This window comes from Cyprinodon variegatus, unplaced genomic scaffold (genome assembly GCF_000732505.1).
Source record: "Cyprinodon variegatus isolate N-32 unplaced genomic scaffold, C_variegatus-1.0 Scaffold1465, whole genome shotgun sequence".
Lineage (NCBI taxonomy): Eukaryota > Metazoa > Chordata > Actinopteri > Cyprinodontiformes > Cyprinodontidae > Cyprinodon > Cyprinodon variegatus.
In genome coordinates, this window is record NW_015151918.1 from 18,931 (window position 1) to 28,758 (window position 9,828).

Consider the following 9,828-nt stretch of genomic DNA (forward strand, 5'->3'; position numbering starts at 1 on the left):
CTGATATTTTAACATATCCATAATATGTTTTTATGTATTCCAAAACTATATATAAATTAATAAAACATTTCTTCCTTTCTCATTGTCTAAAAATTCCAGATCAAATAGCTCTGGAAATATCCATGGATTTATAATTGACAGAGGTACTAATGGACTAATTCTAAATTTATTTATCTGAATTTCATCAGTTTTATGATGAATTGTTACATCCAAAATTTTTAGTTCGTTTTTTGTTTTTTTCCCAGCATGGCTCTTGCACTTCTTGTGTTGATGGTTTTGTTCATGTCCTTTTAAGTTTATCTAGTACTTCAAAAAGCCAACTGATCCCTTCCTAATTGCGGCTCTCCTGTTTCTACCAGTAAAGATGTTGTGTTGCATTACAGTAATAGCTCCAGTAGTAATTCTCATTGCTCGGTGCTGAATTGTGTTTAAGGTTTCTAAAGACGTGTTTGAAGCCGAATTACAAACAATACTCCCAAAATCTAATATTGATTTAATCAAACCTGTATATCGTTATCATGAAAAACGCTGTTATGGAAAGACTTCAACATGGATAGGAGAAGAACCACCCGATTCAAAGGATGCCTACCTTCAGCAGAGAGGACTTTGACAAGCTTCTACAGAAAATAGCTGTCATGGAGCTGAAAATCCACCAACTTGAAGTAAACTATGATGTAAACGCCGCGTATGGTAATGAAACAACGCTGCCTGTGATTCCGAACCGGGACCACCAGCCCAGCAACTCAGCGAACAAACAGTTCCCAGAGGAAAATGAGAATCCCTGGACCACTCTGAGTGCTAGACCAAATGATCAACAAACCCCCCACCTAGACAAAGAAAACTGGCCGAGACCACAGAGAGATGTCCCAAGAAAAGTGAAACAAAAACAGGATTTTCTCACAACAAATGATAGGAGTAAACCTGCTGGAAATGTTGGAATTCCGTTACAAAACAGATTTGCTCCACTTCAAGATGAGACCCAGAAGGATCACAACGACAATCAAAGGTATGTCAACAATCTTCACTCTAAGCTACCAGAGAAAAAACAGGATACAGGGCCAAGGACCCTGATATTATGCAGTGGATCTATACGTGGGATTAAACATTTCTGTAACAAGAAAAACACAGAGGTGTTGATTTATACCCCTTTGAACTGTGGTCTGGTGTCTAATGTATCAGACATCCTTCCAGAGATCATGAAAAATCGCCCGACCTTGGAAAAACTCATCAAACAAGCTAAAGTCTTGGGCGACGCACAGGGGCGCTGGAAGCTGTTTCAAGCGAGGGGGGCTGAGGGCTGGGTTGGAAAGCACGTGACGTCATTATGTTGNTTATCAGGAAGGACTTCTCCTTGAAACTCCAAAAGAATCGATAGGCTCTCTATTTTTTTCTCCATTTACATGCTTTTGCAATCTTTTCAATCTCCGAACTTCTCCCCCCTGTATATTCTTTTTGAGTCTTTCTAAATCCTCCTCCAGCGGAATACCAGTGATAACACCACGTGATACTCTATTTTCTCCAACAATTAGTTTCTCACTAACAACTTTTTTGCAAATGTTATCAATCTGCATGCATTTATTCTTTTGATCTTCAGATTTGCATTTTATCAACATGTTTCCATCTCGTAATGTTTTAACAAATTCCACTTCCCCTAGTTTCTTTTTTATTTCCCTTGAGACTTGAATCGGGCTCAGGTTAACATTTATATCTTCATTCCTGAATTTAAGTATTAAGTATGTAAGTAGTAGCCAGGGACCAGGCTACTGGTCCCTGGCCCCCGGGCTATGGTGGTGCGATTGGTGGGGCCACCCTTTCCGGTGTGGCTCGCAGGGAACGGGGGTGCCTATTGGAGTCAGCGGGGGAGCTGACTCCCTTGGAGTGCAGTAAGCACCCCAGTCCTTTGCTCCCCATCCCCAAAATTCTCCCTCTGCCTGCTCCATCACACTGCCACACATGTAGGTTTTTGGGGAGGGGGTCGTTTATGGAAGTCCCACATTCTGATGCAACCCCCACCCCAATTTTATTTTGCATTTTAGACACTTCCATCTACAACATTTTCACAACATGTAGAACATTTTCTGGGGGGTTGGGGTTCAAGGGCACCCAGGGGGGGTTATTTTATGGGCCTCGCATTTAGACACTAAGGGTTCTGGGTTGAGTATAAAACTAACAGTAAATAAAAGTATAAGTCAAATCATTTTTTTGTGAAACAAAAGGGGGATATGTGAACTGTAACATTATAATGTTAAAGCAGCTTTTAGTGTGTTTTTGACATAGTTATGTAGCTAACTGGATGAGTTGGTGATTGTGATGGTTTGTCAATTTTTAGACATGAACAGAAAGTCCACAGACATCTGTTCTTATTTTAAGAAGCATTACAGCAAAAGCAGAGAAAGAGATGACAGAGGAGCAACAGATATCCAGTGAGGAGAAGAAGGAGGAGGATGAGGAGAAGAGAGAGCAGGAGGAGGAGGAAGAGAGAGAGAGGGAGGAGGAGGATGAGGAGAGAGGAGGAGGAGAAGGAGGATCGAGGAGAGAAACAGATCAACAAGCATGATGAGGACACAGATATAGTAATGACTAAAATATGACAAATAATAGTTTTCGTTCTGAAGACTAAAACTAAGACTATGTCTTAGAGGGCTGTCAAAAATAACACTGGTGGTTGCGCTGTTACAGAAGTAAAGCATAAAGCAAAGGAAAAAAAAAATTATCAAAAGTCCTTTGATCCGAAGAGTCAATGAAAACCAATGAAAGCGAGAGATGGAACATATTATTTAAATGCATAAAGAAGCATTACAAAGTTTTTAATGATACTGCCAACTGTAAGAAAAACACAGAACTGCAGCACTATTCTCCTTGTTCTTGTGGCTCACGCTTGAACTTGAAAAGTTTTTTTTTTTTCAAAAATATTTTTCATCTTATGTGGAGTTGTCATTAATCCCCCCAGAGTATGCCCAAGACAAAAGATGTAATGTCGGTGTTCTTCTATTATATATTAATATTTATATTTACTCACTATAAAAGTTTTCACTCAGTCTGTTTCTCTCTCAAGGTCACACATTTCTCTCCAGGCTGGTGTTTGTAGACCCGACATAGCTTCTTCCCATAACAAACTAGATTCTTTCTCAAGCTTTATTCATAACATGTTAGTGTTAAATAAAGTGTGTGTGATTTGTTATGACTTTGACTGCTTTTGCAGTGTTCTAAGTAAGGGGGGGATGTACCTTGCTCTAGCAGAACAGGGCAGAATGCTGTACCATAAGGACTGTATGATGAACTGTTCTCTCTTTGCAAAGATATGAATAAATGTGCCGACTGAGTGAAATCCATCGATCTCCGTTTATTTAACATGGATGAATAGTTGAATACTTTTTTCTCAAGATAATTTGGTGTTGTCAAGGCAGGATTCTCCTTGGCTGATTTTTTCTGAGGACAGCGATTGTCAGAAGTGTCAGGTACCACCTGATGATATCATGCTGCATTACCGTTCCCCAAATGTTAAGAAGAGGGGAACGCTATCTGACGGGGTTTAGAAGCCCATCAGACTCAAAACTCAAAAGTAACGTAATAGTTACTTATACTAGTAACTAGTTACTTTTATTATTGAGTAACTCAGTTAGTAACTAAGTTACTTCTTGGAAGAAGTAACTAGTAACTATAACTAATTACTTTTTCAAAGTAACGTGCCCAACACTGCTGATCGGACGGCCTGCGCCCCTCTCTCTGTATCACAACTCGGAAAAGCTCCGCGCATAATATTGGCACTTTAGCTCTGTTTATATCATGGCTAAAAAATCTGTTTAATACTGCATACCCGGACTGTCCCCTTCCACTGTTTTTAATATAGGGTATATTATGTGAAATTGTGTATTGTGATTATTTGTTGTAAGTTGTCCTTGGATAGCCTGAAAGGCGCTTTAAATATAATGCATTATTTTTACTTTAATTTCTTATTTTTAATGCCTTTGAATACTAATTAGTATACTATATAAATACATCGCTTTCTTTCTTTTAAGAGTTCCATATGAAAATGCGTGAAATAAAATTGTACAATTACAGACAAGACATTCCACAAAATGTTGCAATTAGCTTATATTTTTTTATTTGAAACCTCCAAGATTTAGGAAAAATTGGACTCATTCTCTCAAAATCAAGTCTCTCAAACAAGTTTAATTTGACTATGTAACATTAACAATCACATGTTTATGATCCTCAATTAGACTTTGACAACAGAATAGACTGGCTCTTGTTCTGATGAATAATGTCCCATGCGAGCTGTACAAACTCCCCATTCTATTGAAAGAAAAATATAATAATTTAAAATTACAGTGAATTGCAAACCTTTGATAAAAAACTCAGGAATGTTTCCTTTATAGATATCTATATTGAGTTGAGGTTTATAAACTTTTGCAACTGTGAAATATTAATTCAAAGCTCTATGCATTTAGCTGCAAGATAATTCTTAATTTTTCAACGTTGTTTTCTTGTAGAAACTGTTTAAATAAGCAAACATGATGGGTCAAATTTTAGGCTGTTTAAATTTGTTCTGCGGTTTTTAACTGACAAGATAAAAATGCTCTCTTTAGTGCTTTAGATACATATATCTAAAAATATCTGCCTGTGCTACTGTTTTAAATACAACAAAGTACTACACTACTCTCTTCGTATTTTCACGATAAAGCTGCTCAGGCAATTTATAACAGTCCTCATGCAATAAAAAAGTACCTGACATCCTGTCCTCATCAGAAGCATGCATAATGTGACCTGGTCCATTTGCAGCATTTCCCCCTGAAATTTCAAAGACACAACAATTGAAACTGTCTCACAATGTTTAAAAAAGTTGCAAAGAAAGAGAAATCAAGAAAAAGCCCAGACCATTCCTCTTCCTTGGTTTGTTGACAACAGCATAAGTAACGTCATTTAGATCATCAACAGTCTCATCTGTCAGGGCTGCAGTAAAATATAGAAAAAGAAGAGATAGAGCTTTACACTTAAATTGTATGTACTACAGGATTGTAGTCATGGTTAATTTTCGCATCCATTCAAATAGGTAAGCAAAGAAATTACCAAAGTGTTTAAGACATGCAACAAACAATTTTACAATATTTTTAAAAAGGAATGTTTTTTACTTCCTTTTTTTTTGGCATTTTTTAATTTAGGGCTATTTCATGTCAAAATTGAAAATGCGTTTTGGATTGTTTTCATGTGAAAAATGTTCAGTCTACCGTGCACAAAAATAACAATATCATCTTCAGAGGTCCCTTTGTTATGACAGATAAATGTTAGTTTCACGAGGAGTCCTCATTAGAGCAAACAGGATATAAAACCATTTTATGAACTAAATGTCTTAATAGAGATGATCATTCTTTTACACTGTTAAGATAGGATAGGATAGAATTGGACAGGGTAGGATTGATTTGAATTGGATTAAACAGTGAAGTAATTTAGGGTTACCTTTCCGATTCTTGAAGACAAGCATTCCAATCACCAAGAGGAGCAAAAGACCAAGTGTGCATAACAAAGGGGTGATTATAGGGGTCCAATAGGACACAGGTTGGGTTTCCTCATTAGATTCTGAAAAGAACATTTGATCAATTAGGCACTAAGAAAGATTTTCAAAATAATTTTTATTTAAAAGTATATTTTATTGGTTAGAATTTAGTAACTCTATTCATAGAACATATGTATACATAACAGCAACCTGCTAAATTTAAGTCTGTAAATTAAATGCTCAAATCATATCGATTATATACCTCAATTTAGGCGAGTGGTTTCAGGCCCTATCTGACATTTTTCCTTCAACTTTTACATATCACATGCCTACACATCTGAATCTTTTGATTAAACTTCCTCACTAGTGTGCAGGAAAACTCTACACAAGTAGATTTCATATTTGTTGATTTTTAAAAGGGTTTCAGGACTAGAGTTTGCAACATTTGATTTAGACCTATTAAAAAGTTCAATGTAATAGTCAGATCTGTTGCAAACAAATCATATTTGATTTATTTGCAAATAATATATATATACTGTGTGTTTTTGTCCTTTTGGCTGCTCCCTTAAATAAGGTAAAACTGTATATCTAACAAGTAGATATTTGTATTGTATTATATTTTGATAAATTAAAATAAAATTGTTGCATCTAAATGCAATAGAAAAGGGCTATAAATTTGAAGAAATTGTGGTAAAGAGAGATTCTTTGTTTTTTTTGTGCTAAATTTTTACATTCTGGGTTAAGGTCTTTTTTAGTGTATAGATTAAAAATACATGCACAATAGGAAACAACATTATGTAATTAACAACAAAATTAGACATATTAAGCTGCCAGTTCCACTCTGCCAGTACTTCATAATGTACAAATAATAATAAGATTAAAATGATTCCACTTGAATCTTAAGTGCTGACATAAACTGTTAAGATTATATGTTTATCAAAGCAACTTCCATAGAAAGAAATTAATAATGCTCTAAATTTTTTATTCTTTTTAATTCTTAAAAGACTTCCACTCAAATCATAACAGACAACATCCTTATACAGATCTCATCTAAAAAGCCAGAAGTCCTCTAGCTTCCTCCAAACAACCATGCCACTGAGCAGAGATGTTTCTGAGCAGTAATTTGTTGTCATGATTTTACTCAGGGTAAAAGCTGTCTCGCTTTCTGAAACAGACAAGCTAAGGTATCCAGGAATTTCATCCATGATTTTCTGTGGTTTGCTGCCAACCTTAGTGCCCAAGTATGTAAGAAATTAATAAAAAAATATAAGTTGAACTTACAAGAAAAATATTTTAAAAAAAGCATACGGTAACTATCTTTTCACCTTTTTCTGGTTTGACAACAGCCAGCCAGCTTTCTGCAGATTCACCAGCTCCAAAAATGCTGCATTTGTAGAGACCTTCATCAGACTTGGAGACCTTCTCAATGGTCAAGAAATTTTCATAGTTGGTAATGTGGTGGAGGCCATCTTTAAAGAATTCTGTTATTTTTGACTGGTTGATGTTCTTGTTAATACAATGAAGAGTCACATCCGATCCTTCGTTCACTGGCCGAGCAGGAAAGGTGAGGATTACAGAACCAGCTGAGAAAAAGTGATATTCATACATTTGAAGATATGTTCTCTAATATATGTGAATTGCATCAATAAATGTCAAAGTATAATTTTAGAATACAATAATTTATTTTGTAAGAAACAGAGATCATCTATAATTGTACCTGTAACAGAAATATGTAGAGCAGGACTTTGTTTCCCCTCTTCATTTTCACACCAGTATTCTCCACTGTGTATTTCAAATGTATAACCAATTGTGCAGGATGGAGCGGGGATGCTGCATGCTTCGGGGGCATTTGTTAAACTCTTTTTGGTGAGATTTCTCATTACTCTCCATGGATTAATGTCATTGTCCTCCGAACACCGAATAGAGACAGACTCATACTCAAAGAACTGAAGCTTGTTGGGAAATATAATTGGAAAATCTGTGGGCATAAAGTAAAATTTTAAAAAATTAAGGAAAACAGAATAGATATAAATACGAATCTGAAGAACAACTACACTAAGTAAACCTATTTTATCAACCTCTTAGCTTTTATCTATGACCAGTACCAGCTTTTAGCTGGATTTGCATTTTAAAAAAATGCAACCATATTTTGGCATTTACTTAATCATATTTGATTACTTTAACAAACTTGTTTCATGTTAGCAAGGTAGGACATAAAAAAATTGTGTTAAAGTAGCTAAATATCATTAAGTTAATGCCAAAAGCGGTTGCATTATTTTTTTCGCTATAGTCTATGATATTTATAAACAACCAAAATTAAAAAAGATTATTCAACTAACCATGCTCTTTAAAAGTGAAGCCACGGCCAGGTAGTGCTGACAGCAGGAAAAACACCTGAATTACTGTAAAGACATAAGAGTTTGCTATGTATTCTACTCTTATAATTCATAAGTGCTACAAATAAAGAATCAAAAACTCACAGATTTCAATGCAGAGATATGTGACGTCCATGACTGATGCTTAATGCTGACTGACAACTGTCTTACATTTACACCAAGGTCATATAAAACTCAGAACTTCCTCTTCCTGTCTAAACTGTAACAGATGTAGCAAGTAAAAATGTCAGGCAGTGCATAGTGCAAATATTAAAGACATGCTGTCTTTTTTACAAGTAGCCATCTTTAATCTGATATGTTAGGATAATTATCATTGAAGATGTGTGAGTTTATTACACCTTGGTATTGGCTGCCTGTTGCATACTTATGTTTTCCACAACTGTTTATCTAATTAGGACAGTTCCTCTGTTTGGATATACAGTTATAATCTTCATTCTGTAAAAGGCAAAGATTTGAAAATGTAATGCGTCCTTCAGCTAAGAACAAAGTGTAATATGTTGATAAGGCTGGAGCCATGTATGTCTAATCATCTGCTCACTTGTATGATGCAAAAAACGATGATGTGGCAGACTGGAGATGTATAAAATGCATTTTTAACTTTTAATCAGGGCCGCTTCCTGTACAGCTGCCTTCTGTACATTCTAAGCAACTTCTTTGATCTGAGTAAGATTACAATTTCTCTCAAAATCTGTTTTCATGTCTCCTGGTTATTTAATACATATAAGTTATGAAGTGTAATTTAAAGAGTTTGTCCGAGTGATATCTTTTCAGGGAAAAGAACCGGAGAGATAGAGCACCAAAGTGCATACACAGAGCCTATCTTTAACAGATAGTGAAGTCTTTTTACTCTTCCTGAGACAGAACATGAAGCCTGTGTTAATAATATAATTCAATAATATAGAAAAAATAAATGTTTATGAAAAGGTGAAAAGAAGTCAATACTGTGTGTTATAACACTCCACTGAAAGTACCTTTCAGAACATGAAATTATTTGTTGATAACAATCACATATGAAAAAACAACATATGAACAGTTGGGAAGCACTGCATTCAACAAGAGTGAGTGGGAAAGAAAAGAGAGAGAGAGAGAGAGAGAAGGATGTGAGTTAAGTATTATTGAGGGGTGTGTGTGTGTGTGTGTATGCGGGGGTGTGCGCGTGTGTGAGAGAGAGAGAGAGAGAGACGCAGAGAGAGAGAGAGAGAAAACAATGTCTGCCTAAGAGAGCATCAGCATATCTTATTGGGAGCCTTTACAAATTTTCATTAGACTTGTAAAAAATGAAATTGGTTAAAACCTTTGGACAGAGTTGTAACCGATGGGCTCTCATAATGATACCACCATGGCTAAACGCACACTCAACTGGGAACCTGGATGCCTCATCCAATCAGCATCCACAACTCTATGCATTCAGCTCAACTTGGACTTTATTTTGCTGTTCTTACACTTGCATATTTAAACTATCTCATGACTGAACAATAGATTGATTCTCATCAGCAATGAATGACAGCTGGGCTTATCTTTATTGATATGTTTTTATATCCAATTTTTTTTCGTAATAGTTTATATGTGGATAATGCTCATTATGCCTTAACCACACACACACAAAAAATTACTGTATATGTAAAATCGTACTTGGTAATAAAAAATCTCCTGACTCTGATTACCCATTGCATGCATGCATACATATTCAGCAGGCAAATTAATTGGTGCTTAAGCTCATGGATGCAAATGAATTTCTGATTCATTAGCATTAGAAATTAGCAAAGATTCCCAAAGGAGTAAATCATGATAATCTAATTAAAATCAAAATAACTCCAACTGGGGAAAAAGTTAAAACAATTAAATGCGGTCTGTTTAACATAAGATCTCTTTCCTCTAAAAGTTTTCTAGTTAATGACTTAATTTGTGATAATCAAGAGGATTATGTGAGCTTAAATG